The sequence below is a fragment of the Mauremys reevesii genome, linkage group 5, assembly GCF_016161935.1.
Source record: "Mauremys reevesii isolate NIE-2019 linkage group 5, ASM1616193v1, whole genome shotgun sequence".
NCBI classification, from domain to species: domain Eukaryota; kingdom Metazoa; phylum Chordata; order Testudines; family Geoemydidae; genus Mauremys; species Mauremys reevesii.
Genome location: NC_052627.1, coordinates 138,857,980 through 138,875,983, shown reverse-complemented (window position 1 = coordinate 138,875,983; position 18,004 = coordinate 138,857,980).

Sequence of the window (18,004 nt, the reverse complement as noted above, 5' to 3'; positions counted from 1 at the left end):
CCGGGCCCCGGGCAGCCGCCGCTCTGCGCCCGCGGGCGGCCCCGGCCCCGTCCCCTGCCGGCCTGGCCGACCCGGGCCATGCCGCCGCCTCCTCCCCGGGGAGGGCGGCCGGGGGGAGGCGGGGGCCGGAGCCGGGCAGGCTGACATCATTCCGGGGAGGAGCCGGCGGCGGGGGGCGAGGGGCAGCGCCGGGCCAGGGAGCAGCGGGACCCCCCACGCGCCCCCGAATCCACTGGGTAGCGGGACCCCAACGCGGCCCCTCGAATCCACCGGCTTAAAGGGACCCCAACACAGGCCCCCCAAATCCACCAGGCTAAAAGGATCCCCAACATGCCCCACCCCACATCCATCAGGAAAAATAGACCCCCAACCCTCCCCCCGAAATCCACCACGTGAAAGGGAGCCCCCAACATACCCCTCGAATCCACCGGGTAAAGGGGACCCCCAGCACGGCCGCCCCAATCCACGGGGCTACTGGGACCCCCAACACGGCCCCCCCGAATCCATCAGGTTAAGTGGACCCCCAACACAGCCCCCCGAATCCACCGGGATACAGGGACCCCCAACATGCCCCGCCAAATCCGCCAAGTTAAAGGGAGCCCCAATGCAGCCCCCTGAATCCACTGGGTAAAAGGGACCCCCCAACATGCCCCCCCAAATCCACCAGGTTTACGGGAGCCCCCCAACATGCCCCTGCCAATCCACCAGGTTAAAGGGACCCCAACGCAGCCCCCAAATCCACCAGGTTAAAGGGAGCCCCAACATGCCCCACCCCAAATCCATCAGGTTAAGTGGATCCCCAAGACCCCCCCAAAATCCACCAGGTTAAAGGGACCCCCCAATGCGCCCTCCCGAATCCACCAGGTTAAAGGGATCCCCAAGGTGCCCCCCAAATCTGCCCAGTTAAAGGCCTAATACAGCCCCCAAAATCTACCTAGCAGGTGAAAGGGACCCCAATACTAGCCCCAAGTTCACACAGCTCAGGGACACACCAGTGCACCCAAAGAGCCTCCAATGCTGCCCCTCCAAGGGGAGCCCCAATATTGCCTCCCCAAATCCACCTGGTTAAATGGGCCCCCATATTGCCCCCCAAATCTATTCAGCTAAAGGGACCTCCCAAGATGCCCTCATTCTCCCCAACGCTGCTCCCAAGCCACCCATGTAAATGGTACCTCAATACTGGCTCCCCCATAATCCATCTTATCCAAAGGGACCCCATTACAGTCCCCCAAAACTCTCCCAGCTAGAGACCCCCAAAACGCTCCCCCTTGACAACCCCTAATACTGTACCCTTCAGTGGATCTCTGTAAGGAGCCCCCAGTTTTGCACCCCAAGCTGCATCTAGCAAAAGGGACTCCTCAAATATTGCATCCTAAAGGCTTCTGGTGAAAGGGGCTCCCCTGTACTGCCCCCCCCCCGCACACACCCCAGCTAAAGCAAATCCTCAGTGTCGCACCTCAAGATCTCGGCAGGGAGATCAGGGCCACACCATTTGCTCAGCTAAGCTAAGCAAGCCTCACCCACTGCACCCCAACAAGCAGGACCTCCCCGTCTGCCCCCCAACCTCCAGCCCCGCTAAGGACACCTGGAGATTAGCTGAAACCCTTGGGTCCACTGGGGAGGTGGGATGCAGTGGCTACTGGGCGGCTGTCAGTCAAGTCTGGGGGTGGGGGCAGACGGTTCACCGGGGACACCGTGGCCAGAGCTGCATGGATGGGATGTAACAAAGGGGGCCAGGAGACCTGAGTAGGAAGTAAAACAGGACCCCCTGGGAACCCTGCAGCTGACACATCTGGGGGGAAGGAACCTGGGTGCTCGGTAGGAGGGTGCATGGGGAATGGCTGAGATGCGTAGTGGGCTGGGCCGGTTCGACACGGGTTACGTCTACACTAGAACAGCGACAGCGGCACCGTGGTTCTTCCAGTGCTGGAGCTGCTCTTCCGTCCCTGAGCGGCGGCTCCGCTTGGTCGCCCGAGCGTGCCGGTTCCCCGCCCTGCGCGAGGCGTTACGCCGCCCTTCTTGCCCTGCAGAGCAGCCCGTGGGGTAATACTGAGCTCGGGCTCCCAGAAAGGGCCAGGGGGACGTGGGGCTGCCCGCGGCGGAGAGAAGCGAGACGCGAGTTGTCTCTGCAGCCCAGGGCCTAGCACGCTTCCCGGGGTGCTCTGCACTGCAGAATTGGGTCGGCTTGGCTGGGGCCACGGCTCGGCCAGCGTGCACTGAAGCCCCAGTGTGGGCACTGCCAGGTGGCTGGGAGAGCTCTCCCGCCGGCCTAGCTGCTGCCTCTCGGAGAGGCGGATTTCCCACGGCGATGGAAGTCACTGTCGGAAGTGTCGGCACTGCAGCACTCCAGCCAGTCTGGTGTAGACGCAGCCTACCAGGGATATGGCCAAGTCTGATGAGGGCTGCCCCAGGGAATGACCCTGCTGGAAGGGAGGGGCCGCCTCCTGCACCAGAGTTTGAACTGAACTCTCAGGGTGAGCCCTCCCTGGTGGCAGGCCAGCACCCCCCCCCCCCCCACTCCTGCAGGGTCCTCGCACCTCCTCTGGCCCTCTCCGGGGAGAGGCTGACTAGTGCCGGGGCGGGGCGGTCCCTGGCGGAAGGGGGGTCCGGGAGAGGATGCTGGTGGGACCGGTTTGGGAGGAAAGCTGACAAGAACGAATCAGTCTGGATTAGCTAAGCACGAGCCGCGGTCCCAGTCTAGGGGCGTGTGAGGGGCCTGCACCCCCAGAAGGGAGAGGAGTTAGAGGGGGACGTGGGGTTCTGGCCAGGAAGTAACGGGATGAGATTAAGACGGGAACATTTTGGCCGGACGTCAGGCTGTTTCTGGCAGGAGAAGTCGCTGGCTTTGGGATTGTTTCTGTACAGAAGGGCTGGGAGCCCTGTTGCTTGGGGTCTTTAGCACTAGACGCGGCAAAGCCCTGGGGAATGATGTGCAGGGCCCGGTTCTGGAGAGGGCTGTTTGTGGACACGACACCATCGATTAACCAGGATGCTCTACCGGGTCTTTTCCTGACGAAAGGCGCTCGCTGCCACACCCCACACCCGGCCCACTGCACCTGTCCGGAGGGCTCGGAGATCCCGGGCGCCGACAGCCAAGCTCCCCAGAGGGATCCCTATTTCTGTGCCCCAGCCCAGCCGAAAAGGGCTGCAGTCCTGGCCCCACCAGCCAGGCAGGCCGGAAGGAGAGAGTCTCAGCCCCTCGCTCTGTTCACCCTGCGGGGAGAGCCCTGTCGCCGCAGGGAAGGGGCTGCACCGGCGCACCCGGCCAAGCTGCTGGGACCCGTCCGCTGCCGGGCAAAGGGGGCTGGAGAAGGAGGAAGGTCTGCGGCTAAGGCACAGGCCTGGGGTGCAAAGGAGCTGGGTGAGGTTCCTGGCTCTGCTGCAGGCCCCTGGGGCTGGGCCCGGCTCCCCCTCAGGCGGTGAGACCTGGCACAGTGGGTGGCAGCACCAGGCAGGTTCGGCTCCGTGACAGGGGGCAGGCAGGCCAAACTTCAGCGAGTGGCGTTGGGCATCACGACAGAGGGGTAGCACCGTGAGCCCGCCTGCCAGGGCACGCTGGGAACGGGGCGCCTGGCCCAGATCCCAGTGAACAGGAGCATCTGTTGTGGGGTGAGCTCGGGACATCGGGCCCAGCCCTGGGGGACAGGAGCAGCAACCCCCCCACCCCCCAGCTCTCCTGCCTCACTGGGCGGGCTGAGGGGCTGGCAGTGCCTGGGTGCAGGGGCCTGCAGTGGGTGGGCAGTGCCCCCCGGGCAGAGCGAGGAGGTGGGCATTGTTTAATCAAACTCCATGGAGCAGTCAAGGGAGATTTAGCGACCCAGGACTCTGCGGTCGGTTCCCAGGGCTGCTCCCAGAAAACGCCAGGGCCTGGCTGCAGCATGAGGCCGAAGCAGTGAGAGGTTAGGGGCCTTCCTTCCTGACCCCGGCAGTTACGGGGCAGCTTGTGCCCTGGCGAGTTCATCACCCAATCAAGTGATTTCCATGCCCAAGGCAAGGGAAGGTCAGTGCCCCAGCCAGCAAGGGGCAGCCTCACGTAGGCACCAGTGTATGTGGTGAGCCGAGAGGCGAGATCAGCTTCTCCTGGTCCTTGCTGAGAACTCGGAGCCTGGCACCCGGCTGGTATGGGGCAGGGAAGGGAGAGCCGCTGGGTTTTCTGCCCCGCTCCTCCCTACCAGGAGCCAGCAGAGACGGCGTGGGTGGCAGAGGAACGGCCCAGAGGAAGGGGGAGCCAGATGGGGAGAGCGCTGGTACCCTCAGCGCGGGGCAGACCAGATGCTGGAGATGCCCTGGGAGCTCAGGGTAGAGATGGGCAGAGCTCCCGGCCAGGGGCTGGCACCCCAGTGCCAGTGCTCACTGCAGGCCTGGGGAAGGAGGCCGGCAGGTGAGCACAGGGAGAGTCTCCCAGACTGGCACAGCAACAGGAGACGGACCAAGTGACTGCAGAAGGGTTCGCTCCTCAATACCCAGAATGGGGCAGACGGCAAACCACTGCCCAAAAGCTTCAGCCGAGGCCCAGCACCAGGGTGCCGGCTGGCAGCCTCAGCCGGGGCAGCACGGCAGGGCTCTGTCATCTCCCCAGAGCTCAGCCTGCTCGCCAGGAACAGCGTCCCTGCTGGGGGGCAAAGAAGCCCCCCACCAGTCGGGGAAGACGCAGCGTCCCGGGACCACAGATCTCAGCTTGCCAACCCCAGCAGGTCCCACTGGGCGAGGGAGACACCCCCCACCCCCGCAGGAGGCTGGCCCAGAACTCGGGAGATTGTTTGGAGATAAAAAATTCCCTGGTGCCTTTGGGCGACCTCCTGACTGGTGAATCCCCAGCCCCGCCCCCAACAGGTGTGTCGATGACACAGTGGCCAACTCCCAAATGTCTAGGGAAGCCGAGCTCTGAGCCCCATGGTGCTAGGTGCTGTACGAACACAGGCCCTGAAGAGCTCACACTCAAGTGCAACCCGTGAGGGGGAGTTGGTGACCTGGGACCTCACAAACTCACCTTAGAGGGGCTGCTAAGCTTCCATTGCATGGGAACAACTTCCATCCGTGGCGGAGCTGGATTCAGCCTGATCACCTGCCCGTGAATGGCTCTGAGCTCATTAGCAACACCTGGCCCAGTCAGTCCCTAGACGTGCTAGTGTTACTGTCACGGCGTCCCCGGGCGCTGCTCTGGAACTGCTCCCCCCAAAGCCAGGCAGGACTCTGGGGAGCCTCCTCTCCCTCGGAGCAGCCTGTCTGCAGGGCAAGAAGCTCCCACGGCTTCACCTCCTGGGTCTCTCCTTGGAGCATTCAGCATCCTCTGCCCCTCCGTGCGCTTCCCACAGCGAGTCTGCCCAGGCGGGGTCCTGGGGGGGCCACAGGGTCCTGCCCCCCCACTGCGCAGTCAGACGTGACTCTCAGCCAGCCAGTGACACAGAGGTTTATTCGATGACAGGAACACGGGCTAAACCAGAGCTTGTAGGTACCGCGAACCGGACCCCTCGGCTGGGTCCATTCTGGGGGGCAGTGAGCCAGACCCCCCCCGTCTGCACTTCACTCCTCGTCCCCAGCCAGCTCCAGACTCTCAAACCCCCTCCAGCCCCTCCTCTCTGCTCAGCTCCTTTCCCAGGCCAGGAGGTCACCTGACCTCTTTGTCTCCAACACCTTCAGTTGGCACCTTTGCAGGGGAGGGGCCTGGGTCATCAGTTGCTAGGAGACAGAGTATCAGGCATTTAGGTGCACTGGCCCTTTGCTCTGCTAGATACTTAAGAACTGCCTGGGGACACTGAGGCACCAACACCGCATTCAGAGCAAACATTAAAAACATTCCCAGCTCGTCACGGTTACGCCTTGGGGATGGTGGCCACTGTCTGGGGAGACCAGGCGATGAAATCCAGGGCTGACCTTTCCAGAGCTCATGCAGGTGCGTCTCCCCAACACTGCCCTCTCTCTCAAACACTCTCAACTGCCCCACCCGGTTCTTAAAGGCACAGCTCCACACAACCACATACAGACATCAACACAACAGCGGTGCAGCTATGAGTGTGATGAAGTGGGAATGTTCTTGATGTTTGCTCTGAATGCTGTGTGGGTGCCTCAATGTCCCCTCTGCAGTTCTTAAGTATCTCGGTGGTGGGATCAGGGTGTGATTGCAGCAGAGCCTTAGGGGGCCGGGGTGTGATGCTGTCTCCACAGAGAATGGCCAACACCTTGTCTCCTGGCAACTGATGACCCAGGCCCCTCCTCTACAAAGGTGCCAGCTGAAGGTGGGGGAGAACAAAGAGGTCAGGTGACCTCCTGGCCCGGGAAAGGAGCTGAGCAGAGAGGAGGGGCTGGAGGGGGTTTGAGAGTCTGGAGCTGGCTGGGGACGAGGAGTGAAGTGCAGACGGGGGGGGTCTGGCTCACTGCCCCCCAGAATGGACCCGGACGAGGGGTCCGGTTCGCGGTACCTACAAGCTCTGTTTTAGACCCTGTTCCTGTCATCGAATAAACCTCTGTGTTACTGGCTGGCTGAGAGTCACGTCTGACTGCGAAGTGGGGGTGCAGGACCCTGTGGCCCCCCCAGGACCCCGCTGGGCGGACTCGCTGGGGGAAGCGCACGGAGGGGCAGAGGATGCTGAATGCTCCAAGGAGAGACCCAGCAGGTGAAGCCGTGTGAGCTTCTTGCCCTGCAGACAGGCTGCTCCCAGAGCGGAGACTTCACCAGAGTCCTGCCTGGCTTCGTAGGGAGCAGTTCCTGAGCATCGCCCGGGGACTCTGTAACGAGCACAACACCCAGCTAAGATGTTTTGCAATCTCAGCTCCTACCGACAGCGATTCTGGGAGGTCCTGCACTCACATTTAGGCAACCATGTGTTTTTGACCCACACATGCAGGGTTTGAACCCTCAAATCTACCCCACACAGATCTCAGCCATCTCTACTATAGGATTATTGGTTATGTGTGTTCCCATAGCACCCAGCATGGCCAATGCCCTGATTGCGCTAGGTGCGGTACAAACACGCTCCTGTCCCAAAGCACTCACAAGACAAGAGATGGAGGCAGACTGCGGGAGCCCAAGGGAACAAGGAGAAGCACTGATCTCCACGACAGGCGGCAGAGGTGTAGGGAAGGCAGGCTGCTCTCCTCTGGGTGAAGCAGACCACGCGGGGGAGCGTTACCGGCTGTTGCAGCACCGTGCCACAGGCAGTGCGGTCTAGTGCTTGCACATAGCAAATGTAACAATGCCCGTGTTTGGGCCAGAAACCCGTCACCAGCTCCATGACAGGGCTGAGGCCCCTGAATGCCTCTGAGTCACTGAGGCACGTTAACCCTTTGCCTCCCCATCCAGCACCACCACTGCTCCTGACAGGTGCATGCACAGGGCACTTTGCTGGGCATGGCCGTGCCCTGAGCTCAGCGCACGCTGGGCACGGGGCTGGGAACCAGGTGCTGGGCTGGGATATATCCCTGGCTCTGCTGCTACGGGACCTTGGATGAATTCCCCCTCCGCCCCCCCCCACCCCTTTGTCTGTCTTCTCCACGTGGCCTGGCAGCTCCCCGGGACAGACTCTGCCTTGGCCGATGCTCCCGTCCACAGTAGTGCGGCCACGCGCGGCCCCTGGGGCGTTCCAGGCTATTGATCAGTGGGGGGAGGAAACGGCTCCAGCCCTTCCTCAGAGGGGTCCCACGTCTCCTCCGGAGCCAGGGCCGGCTCCAGGCACCAGCCCAGCAAGCAGCTGCTTGGGGCGGCCAACGGTGAGGGGCGGCACGTCCGGGTCTTTGGCAGCAGGTCCCTCGGTCCCTCTCGGAGCGAAGGATCAGCCACCGAATTGCCGCCGAAGACTGAAGCGGCAGCGGTAGAGCTGCAGATCGCTGCTTGGGGCGGTAAAAGCCCTGGAGCCGGCCCTGTCCGGAGCCCTCAGCGGCTGAGTCCCACCTGGCCCAGTCGTCTCCCCTCCCCGCAGCGGGCGGGAGCTGGCGAGGCCCCGGGCTGAGATCCCTGCAGGACGCTGCCTCTCCCCAGCGTCAGACGCAAACGGCAGCAGCAGCAGGCTCAGCGCCGGCCCCGGGGTGCTGCCCGGTGGAGGGGGAGACGGGGAAGAACTTGTGCCATTCGTTAGCTTTGTGTCACCCTCTCGAGGCAGGGGCGAGGCTGGCCAGGCGCTGGGGTCCCACTCCAGGCAGGCGCCTTCCTCCAGGGCCTGCTGGTTTCTGCTGTCCCGCCTCACACGCTGCCCCCCTTCCCCCGGCCCCAGGCGCATCCGCGCTCCTGTCCCCGCGCTCCCTGCGGGCTCTGTCCTGAGCCCGCCTCGTCCTAGCCCTGTGTCCCGTCTCCTGCCCTGAGCCCTGACCTCGTGCCCCGCTCGCTTAGCACCGGGCTGCTCTGGCGCTGGCCAGCAGGGCCTGTCCCGGGCAGGGGGATTTTCCTGCCTTCGCGCAGAGACCCAAATAAAGCAAGTGCCCAGGCGCGGCGGTGATGGGGGACCTGCTCAGAGCTTCCAGCCCATGGCAGAACACGGCTCCTCTGACCCTGGCAGGCCCAGCCCACGGGCTCCTGAGGGCCCGGCCAAAACGCCCTCGATCCCCCCTACGCTTCCTAGGAGCCCCGACCTTCACCCCCGGCCCAGTGACCCACAGCCTAAGGCTGATGCATCATCTCCATCTTGTCTTCAATCCTGCTTCTGACCGCCTGGCTAGCCCGGGTCCGCGCCCGCCTGCGTGACTCGCACGTGCCATTGAGTGCGTGGGAGCGAAGCCCGTGCACGCCGGCCGAGGGGAGGCCACCAGCTTCCAGGGCTCTCCGGGACCTCGAGGGCACCCTGGAGCTGTCTGCTGGGGAGGGGGGAGGGCGGCACGTCAGTGCAGGGGCTTTCTTGAGGGGCCAGGCCCAGGCGGTGGAACAGGCCCTGCAGGGATGGACCCTCGCCCCGCCCCCATCCCGGCGCGGTGCACACAGGGTGATCACTACACCCCCCTCGGTGCCAGGGGCGAAGGGTGCAGGGGCGAGGACGTGGTCACCGTTCGCTGGGCGCCCTGATGCCACGGGGGTGGGCGCAGACTTAGACCCGGTGATGGTTCTGGCCCCTCGGATGGCCCCGGATACTGGCTCAAAGGCAGTGGAACGATGCGCATCAGGCCAGTCCTATGGCATCCTGTCCTGTCCTCCCGGGGGGAGCCGCATGAGAGGGGAAGCCTCTGGCAAGCCCCCCGACTACCCCCGGCCTCTGAGCCCGCGCGTTCCCCTGCCCTGGCCTCGCCGGGGATAACCCAGTGGCTCCTTCCAGAGTAGCCAGCACAGTGCTGCTCAGAGCCAGTACTTTAACGAACAAGGGGGGGGCGTCCGCCCCCCTGCAGCCACCCCTGAAACGCTCCTGCCACTGAGCGCATGGGCACCAGCCGGACGCAGCAGGACACCGTAACTCTGGCCAGAGTGAGGGGCCAGCTCGGGGGGGGGGTCACCAGCCCTTTCTCAGGGGCTTATGCACCCCCCTGGATCCCACCCACCCCAGAGCCCACGTGACCAGAATGGGGCCTGGCGTCCCAATGGCACCTGAGGTGCCGAGCGCGAGCAGCACAGATCCGTGGGCCCCAAGTGCTGCACTGCTGGGACCCCTGAGAGCAGCGGGGGGGCCTGGAGAATCCCGGTCTTTCCCCAAGCTGGAGGGCCTGTGCGGGGCGAGCCAATGGCTGGCACTGGGATTGTTCTGTAAACAGGGTGCATTCAGCAACGGCTGCAGCCCACGCCCAGGGCGCCCGGACGTGGGGGGAGACACAGGGGGAGTGGGGGGGCACCGTCCTGGGTGTGGCTGGTACGAGAAGGGGCCAAGAACGCAGCTGCAGGCCGGCAGGGATCGGGGCCCCTTCCACCAGCAAATGCTGCCTTCGCCTCCCTCTTCCAGGCAGCATTAGCCGGCTCAGCTCCCCCCAGGGACAGCGCGTTGCTAAGCCGGGGCTACGGCCCCTGGGGGAGCTTTGTTTTCCAGCTCGGTTCTCCGCTGCGCTGATGCAATCCACCCCTAATGGAAGGCAGCCCAGCCGGCTAACGACACGCAGCAGGGAGGGGGCAGGGCCCGAGGGGCAGATCTGCTCACCCCAGCGCTGCCGGAGGGCAGGAGACGCCCCATGGAGTCAGCCCCAGGCAGGACACCGTGCATTGCAATGCGGGTGCAGGGCAGAGCTCGCGGCCAGAGGATCCCTACCCCTTGCAAAGCCGTGTGTCCAGGGGGCTGCACGAACCCCCCCAAAGGGGCCTGCAGCCGTCTAGCCGGCAAGGATGGGGGGGGCCTCCAGAGAGACGTGGGCTGGTGGAACCAAGGGGCGGCAGAACCCGCCCAACCAGGTTCTCAAAGCCTGACCCCCTGGCCAGGGGGCACCCTTGTCATTGCTGCCAATACACAGAGGGCCCCAGGGGTTCCTGGCAGTCAATACCACTGCATAGAGCCCGGGCACTAGGTGCTGCTCTGATGCTCCCAGCCGCTCCGGAGACGGGCCCTGCAGACTAGAAAGGGGGCCAGGAGCGACTGAGTGACAACCTCGCCGTCGGCAGCCGGGTTCCTGCAGGTGGCATGGCACATGCGGGGGGCTGGGCCACGGGATCGCTGTGCCGCTGGCCCAGGGAGGCTGTTCCCAGCTGGGACACAGGGGCTGAGTCAGGGCCGGCAGCCAGGCAGAGAGGATGGGGAATTGAGGTGCAGAGACTGGCCCAAGGGATCCTGGGGTGGAGCAGGGATTTGAACCCAGCTCTCCTGAGCCCAATCTGGGGCCTGCCCCACAAGCCCATCCCATTAGGAGGAGGGGGAGAACCACGGGGTGGGTGGAAGGGGCTGAACCCGGAGGGGCGGGTAGGGGGAGGTGGTTAGGCTGTCCGGGGGGGTCAGACGGAGTGGAGGGCTGGCAGACGGGATGGATCCGCACACGGGGAGGCCAAGCTGGGCCAGGCACAGCGATAGGAGGCGCTAGGGTGGGTCAGGAGGTACCGAGCTGGGCGACTGCAGCTCCGCCCCAGGGAGCCCCGCTGAGCGGTCCGGCCAGCGCCCCAGCGTCGAGAATGTGAGGCGCCCGAGAGGACGGGGCGGTGCGGAGAGATGGAGCCGGCTGGCCCCGAGGATCAGGAGCAGGGCTGGTGCCCCCTGGAGCTGAGGGGATGCAGAGGGGAGCCGTTCGGGGCGTCCATGGGGTGCTGACGCCTTCAGACAGCCCCACGTGGGGCAGGCAGGGAAAAATGGTGCCGGTCCCCGTCCCTCAGCTGCTGTCCCTTTAAACACCCCCCTGGTGAGCACTAACTGGGCCCCTGGGGCAGGGCTGGCTCCAGGTTTTCTGCCGCCCCAAGTGGAAAAAAAAAAAAACGCCGCGGCAGCGCAATCGCGCCGCTCCACTCTTCAGCGGCAATTCAGCGGCTGGTCCTTCGCTCCGAGAGGGACTGAGGGACCCGCCGCCGAAGACCCGGACGTGCCGCCCCTTGTTAATGGCCGCCCCAAGCAGCTGCTCTTTAGCGGGTGCCTGGAGCCGGCCCTGCCCTGGGGCGAGAGACCCGGCGCAGACAGGCCCTGGAGACACAGCTCCCCTCAGCCCCTGGGGCGGGCACTGCGGAGAGCTGGCCGCCTCGGCCCTGCTCAGCCCCTGCCCCAGGAGAGCAGTCGGGTGTCCGGCAGCTGCCCCTGCCCAGAACCCCATGCGGGGTGCAGTGGCCGGGCGGTGGTGCCCCAGGGCGGGGAGAGCCCTGCGGCTCTGGAGGGGTCCCACCGGCTCGCTCTGGGTTTGAGCCAGCAGCCAAGCTGGAGAGGCCGAGCCCGCAGCAATGGGCCGGGGGCCGGGGCGATGGGCTGCGCTTTGGCCACTCCAGGCGTCTCTTGTTTGACGGTCTCAGCTGCTAAGAGCCCCTTTGTCTGCCCAGACGGCTGGGCGTGACCTGACGCTAATGGCAAAGCAGCCACCACCTCGGAGCCCGGGGAGGCCAGCGCCTTAGTGCACAGCCATCAGGGGGGCCAGGGCAGCCCCGTGCCGGGCTGAGTCCCACACGGACAGCGGGGGGCCGGGCTGCACGGGCACAGGCGGCCCGGTAAAACTTGGAGAGACGCCCAGCGGTGCCAGGCAGGGACGGGGGTATTCGATCCAGCACTGCCCAGCCGGGCACACCCGCTGGCTAACAAGGGAGCGGGTTGTTTGGCCATTCGGCACAGGCAGCCGAACTGGGCTGGGAAGGGCTCAGGAGAGCTGGGGAACCAGCAGGCCTTGCCGCAGCAGGAGGGGGCTGAGGGATCGCCTGGCAGAGACAAAGAAGCTGCTTGGGGAGGGGGCCGAGGATGGAGGCCTGGAGGTCCAGGACCACACCCCAGCTGGGGGGAGCGCTGGGCCAGGCCTGGCCTGGAAGGGGGGCGGCAGGGCTGGGCCAGCGCTGCTGGGAGGGGAGGGAAAAGCCTGGGTTCCCGGGGGATTCTCGCCTCTCCCCAAATGGGTTTTATCGACGGGCTGCTAATGGGCTCGTGCAATTCCCTGCTGGGCCACTGCCATGGCCTGGCCCGGCGGGTAAGTGCCTGGGCGGGGCAGCGCCGGAAGGCGGAGGGATTCCATTTACTGAATCCCTGGGGGCGGCCGCAGCCCCCCAGGCGCAGTCGCTTCCCCTGCAGCTCTCTGCTGGGCAGCCGCGGAGTTCCAGACCCCCCTCCGCCACCGCAGCCCTGCCAGGGGCAGGGGGATCTGCTCTCGGGCTTGGAGCTGCAGGTGCAGATTGGGGCCAGCACTGGCTGCAAGGGGAGAGCCCCCCCTGCTGAGCCCCCCCTGCCCCGGGTATCGCTGCTCCGTGCTCCACTGGGGCATAGGGAGCAGCTCAGCTTGTGGGGTGAGCCCCCCCTGCTGAGTCCCCCCTGCCCCGGGTACCGCTGCTCTGTGCTCCACTGGGGCATAGGGAGCCGCTCAGCTTGTGGGGTGAGCCCCCCCTGCTGAGTCCCCCCTGCCCCGGGTACCGCTGCTCTGTGCTCCACTGGGGCATAGGGAGCAGCTCAGCTTGTGGGGTGAGCCCCCCCTGCTGAGTCCCCCCTGCCCCGGGTACCACTGCTCCGTGCTCCACTGGGGCATAGGGAGCCGCTCAGCTTGTGGGGTGAGCCCCCCTGCTGAGCCCCCCCTGCCCCGGGTACCGCTGCTCTGTGCTCCACTGGGGCATAGGGAGCCGCTCAGCTTGTGGGGTGAGCCCCCCTGCTGAGCCCCCCCTGCCCCAGGTACGGCTGCTCCGTGCTCCACTGGGGCATAGGGAGCTGCTCAGCTTGTGGGGTGAGCGCAGATCTTGCAGCAACCCAAATTGGGGAGGGGTCCGAAAGGAGCCCCGGGATGACGGGAGGGTTAGAAAACCTGCGTCCGGGAGCTCTCGGGGGCGACCTGGCCCCGGCCTGCCGGTACCTGCCTGGGGACACACCGAGTGGCAATGGGCTCCTCAGCCCAGCAGCCGAGGGTCCAACACGCTCCAAGCGCTGGAAGCGGAAACTAGACAAACTCAGCCTGGAAACCAGGCACCCGTTTGTAACGGGGGGGCGGGCGGTTCTCCAGCACTGGTGCTGTTCCTCTACCAGCTGCTCCGGGGATTACCGGGGGCAGGGCTCTGGCCTGGGCGATGCGGGAGGCCAGCCTGGACCAGTGGTTCTCACCCAGGGGACCAGGCCCCTGGCCGGGGGGCTGTGAGCAGGTTTCAGGGGGGCTGCCAAGCTTGGCCGGCATTAGACTCGCTGAAGCCCGGGGCCCTGAGCCCTGCAACCCAGGGCTGAAGCCGAAGCCTGAGCAATGGAGCTTTGTGGGGGCCCCTGTGGGGTGGGGCCCCAGGGAATCCCCCTGCTTGCTGCCCCCTAACACCAGCCCTGGCTTTTACATGCAGAAACCCAGCTGCTGTGGCCCAGGTGGGCCGGGGAGTTTTTATATCATGGGGCGGGGGGAGGGGGGGCTCAGAAAGAAAAAGGTTGAGAACCCCTGGCCTGGAGCATCCCGCCGGTCCCTGCTGGCCGTGGACGCCATGGGCCCGGGGCAGCCACGCTCGGCCTCTGAGCCCTGATGGGGACATTACAGCCCCAGCTGAAATGAGCCTGGGGGGGACGGAGCCACCATTTCACACCTCCCTCCCCCCCCCGTCAGTCCCTGGCCGCTCAGCCTGGGGCGCTGGGCTATGGGTGTGGGCACGTCCCACCCGCCCAGGCACAGGCCAGGCAGCCGGAGCCACCGGGGCCGGGTTTACAGGAAAGCCAGAGGCAAAAGGCTCCGTCCTCTGCGCCTGCGGCTCTCTGTCCTCCCCGGGGCGTCTGCTCCCAAACCAGAGCCCAGCGTGGGGGGGGCTGAGCGCCTGTAGCGCCCCCGGCAGCTGAGCCATCAGCCCGTTTGCTCTGGTGCCGCCGGAGGAACATTTCAGCCCCTGCGCTAGGCAGCGCCACGTGGCCGCGGGGCTCAGTAGGGCTGGGCCGGCCCAGGGACGATGGAGAGGCTGCAGCTGAGGCCCTGCCCTGGGATGCCGAAGGGCTGGGCTGGTTCCCAGCACCCCCCCGAGTGCTGAAAGCAGCAGCAGCTTCACCTCTCCCTGCCAGGTCCCCCCAGCGCCAGGCGAGCCGGGGAGCCAGCCCTGCCCGGGGGAACCGCGGCCTGCGGGCGCCTGGACCTGCGAGTGTCGGGACAATGGGGACCCAACAGCGCTGGCAGCTCACGGCCCGGGGGGGCCTTGCCACGCGTGGGGAGAACCCGACGCTCAGACGCTGCCTTGGGGCAGGTCCCCACGGACGCCCAGGGCTGTAACCCAGAGGGGAAGCTGGGCCCACACTTGCAAGGGTTTTGGGGCTCCCAAGTGCTCCTGAGGCCTTGGGAAACCTGCCCCCGCCCCTGCCCCGGCTGGCGGCCAAGCTGCTGACTCGACTAGTTCAAGTGCCAGAAAAGCCGCCACCCGCAATTCGCTTCCCTCTGTAGCAGGGCCTCTCCCCCATCTAGTGGCAGAAGCCAAAACGACACCAGGCCTCGCTGCTCTGCCCAGGCCTCGGAGGGGCCCGCCGGCGCCCCCCATCTAGACGAGGCCGTTAGCGCTGGGGTGCACCCAGGCACTGCACAGGGCCTGCTGGGAGCTGCCGGGAGGCCAGGCAGCCGCCGAGGAGCGGGCCCACGGGGACAGGGGCCCAGACGCCTAGCCACACACAGGACCTAGCAGCCCCCCCAGTCTCACTGCCTCCACCCGAGCAGGGCCACGCCGGGGAGCCGACACTGTCAGAGCACCCCCACCGCTCTGGCCTTTAGCCCCAGCTGCCAGGCCCAGCCCGTACCCAGGCCCTCCACAGGGGGGTGGGTTTACAATCAGGAGGCTTGGGAGCCAATGCTTGGCCTGGTGCCAGCCCCAGGAGTGACCCACTCACAGCACCATCACCCTGACCTGGCTGCACCTCAGCCCCTGCGGCGGGACAAGGCAGCTGCCCCCTAGTCTAGGTGTGCAGCCACCTCTGGGGTGGAGTGTGGCAGCTGGAACAAGGGACTGAAGGGGGAGATTCCAGAGCAAACCTCTAACCTGGGCAGGACCTTTCATGTCCATGGCGAGCAGAGAGGGCCTGCAAGGGTCACACTCGTCATTATTCCCCCCACCGCAGCCCGAGGGGCACAGTCCAGGGAATCCCCGTCCCAGCAACTTGAGCTCCACCCGTTGGGCTCAGAGACCCAAGGAGGCCGCTGCCTGCCCAGCCCCTGCAGCGAGGGGCCAGGAGATCTGGCTGCTTTGGCCTTAAACAAACAGCCCCCACCCCCACCCCCCAGCACAGTGCTGGCGCAGAGGTTTAGCCCAGGTTTGGGGGAGGGGATTCAGGGGGGCCTGGGAAAGGAACCAGGCCAGCAGCCAACACCCCCTCGTCAGGGCCGAGGGAGCCGCCAGAGAGTCGAGGGGGGGAATCGAACTTGCTCCAAGAAACAAGCAGGAACATGGCTGCAGAGACCTCCCCCCACCTGCTCCTCAGCATGGCCGGTGGCAGGGAGAACGGCCGCCCAGCGGGGAAGGGGCCAGCTGGACCCCTCCAGCCATCTGGGACGGGGAGGGGGGGCCCTGCTTCCCCACTCACCCGGGCAGGGCGAGCCCCACAGGAGGAGCAGGGACAGCGATGGCCCCAGGCGCATTGGTCAGTTTCTCTGGCCCAGGGCCTGGCCCCACGGGGTGCAGCAGCCCCTCGGCTCGTCCCTCCCCCGAGAAGGGGGATTACTCCGGGACACTGCGCCAGCTCCATGCCCCGGCAGGAGGGCAGCGCTGTCTCCCCTCCACGGTCCCGCCAGCCAAGAACCTGCACTGAGCCCGCTGCCTCTGCTCTCTCCAGAGCCCCGGGCCTGCAGCTCTGAAGCAGTGGCCAAGGCCCGGCTAAGCGACTTCAGCAGCAGGAACAGGCCTGCGCAGGGACAACCCTTGGCATCGAGTGGGATGGGCGACAGCCTCCACTGGCCCCTGCCTCACCCCCGAGCCCCATGGCCCTGCGGCTGGCTGAGCCAGGCAGCACGATGGGCAGGGGGACTGGAGCAGATCAGGGACTGGGGCACACGGAAGAGCTGAGAAGGGGAGGGGACCTGGCGAGACCAGCGGTGACGGGGCAGGTTACCGGCACCAGGCAGTCCTGGCCCCTGGTTTATGAGGGCAGGTGCCTGGTTAGGCTGCGGCCATTCCCTTTGGCTCAGGGTTACCCGCGCAGTGGAGCAGGTGTGATGTTATTGATAATAAATTGGAACCATATAGAACATGGGTTGCAACCAAGGTCCTGTAGTGGCACCAAATCTTAGGTAAAGGGGGTCATATAAGGTGTCTAAGACCAGGTTCTGGGTGGCTGGTTAGGATTATGCTGTCTGTGTGCATGTGTCATTTTTAGTTGAAGTTATGAATATTGGCTCTGTACTGTCTGTATTTCAAGTTGGTGATGTGCTTCTGGGTGACACCCCAGACAAGCTGGTGTTAGCTCTGCTTAGCCTGCTTGATGGCCCATTAAGGACCAGCTGTGAGGAAGTGGGACTGTTCGCACTGGGGGCTGGGTACAGATCCTAAGTATCTAGCAGCAAAAGGCCATGCAGCAAATGCCTGAAGCTCTGTCTCCTAGCAACGGATGGCCCGGCCCCTCCCTGCAAAGGTGCCTCTCTAGGTGTTGGAGACAAAGGGGTCAGGTGACCTCCTAGCCCGGGAAAGAAGCTGAGCAGAGAGGAAGGGCAGGGGCGGGGGCTGGGCAGACAGGACTTGGCTGGGGAAAGAGGGGAAGCAGGGAGACCGGGCTCTGATCCCCGAGGGGGCTGGGAGGCCCCCAGGATGGACCTAACAGGGGTGATCCTGTTGTCTGTGCCTGCAAGACCTGTGCTAGACTGTGTTCCTGTCGTCTAAATAAACCTTCTGCTTTACTGGCTGGCTGACAGTCCTGGTGAATCGGCAGGGAGCCCGGGGGGGCAGGGCCTGACTCCCCTACACTCCGTGACACCATCAGCTACACAATTGACCCATGGAGAGAAGGCAGACACGCCTTGTAACTCAGCAAAGTGCAGGGACTGGCCCATGTGACTCCAGACTCCATTTTGTGGTGATTTTCCACAGTAAGAACAAAGGGGTTCTTCCACCTGGAAAAGCCTATATAAGGCTGATGCATCATCTCCATCTTGTCTTCAACCCTGCTTCTTACCTCTGGAGGGACTTTGCTACAAACTGAAGCTCTGCACAAAGGACTGAGGACCCATCCCAGCGGGGGATGTTCCAGAAACTTGATTTGAACCTGCAGTTTACTCCAGCACTGCTACAAGCCTGAACTAAGAACTTTGCCATTACTGTATGGAATTGATTCCATTTAACCGATTCTACCTCTCATTTCCACCTTTTCCCCTTTGTAAATAAACCTTTAGATTTTAGATTCTAAAGGATTGGCAACAGCGTGATTTGTGGGTAAGATCTGATGTGTATATTGACCTGGGTCTGGGGCTTGATTCTTTGGGGTCGAGAGAACCTTTTTCTTTTAATGGGGTGTTGGTTTTCATAACCATTCATCCCCAGGACGAGTGCACTGGTGGTGATACTGGGAGACTGGAGTGTCTAAGGAAA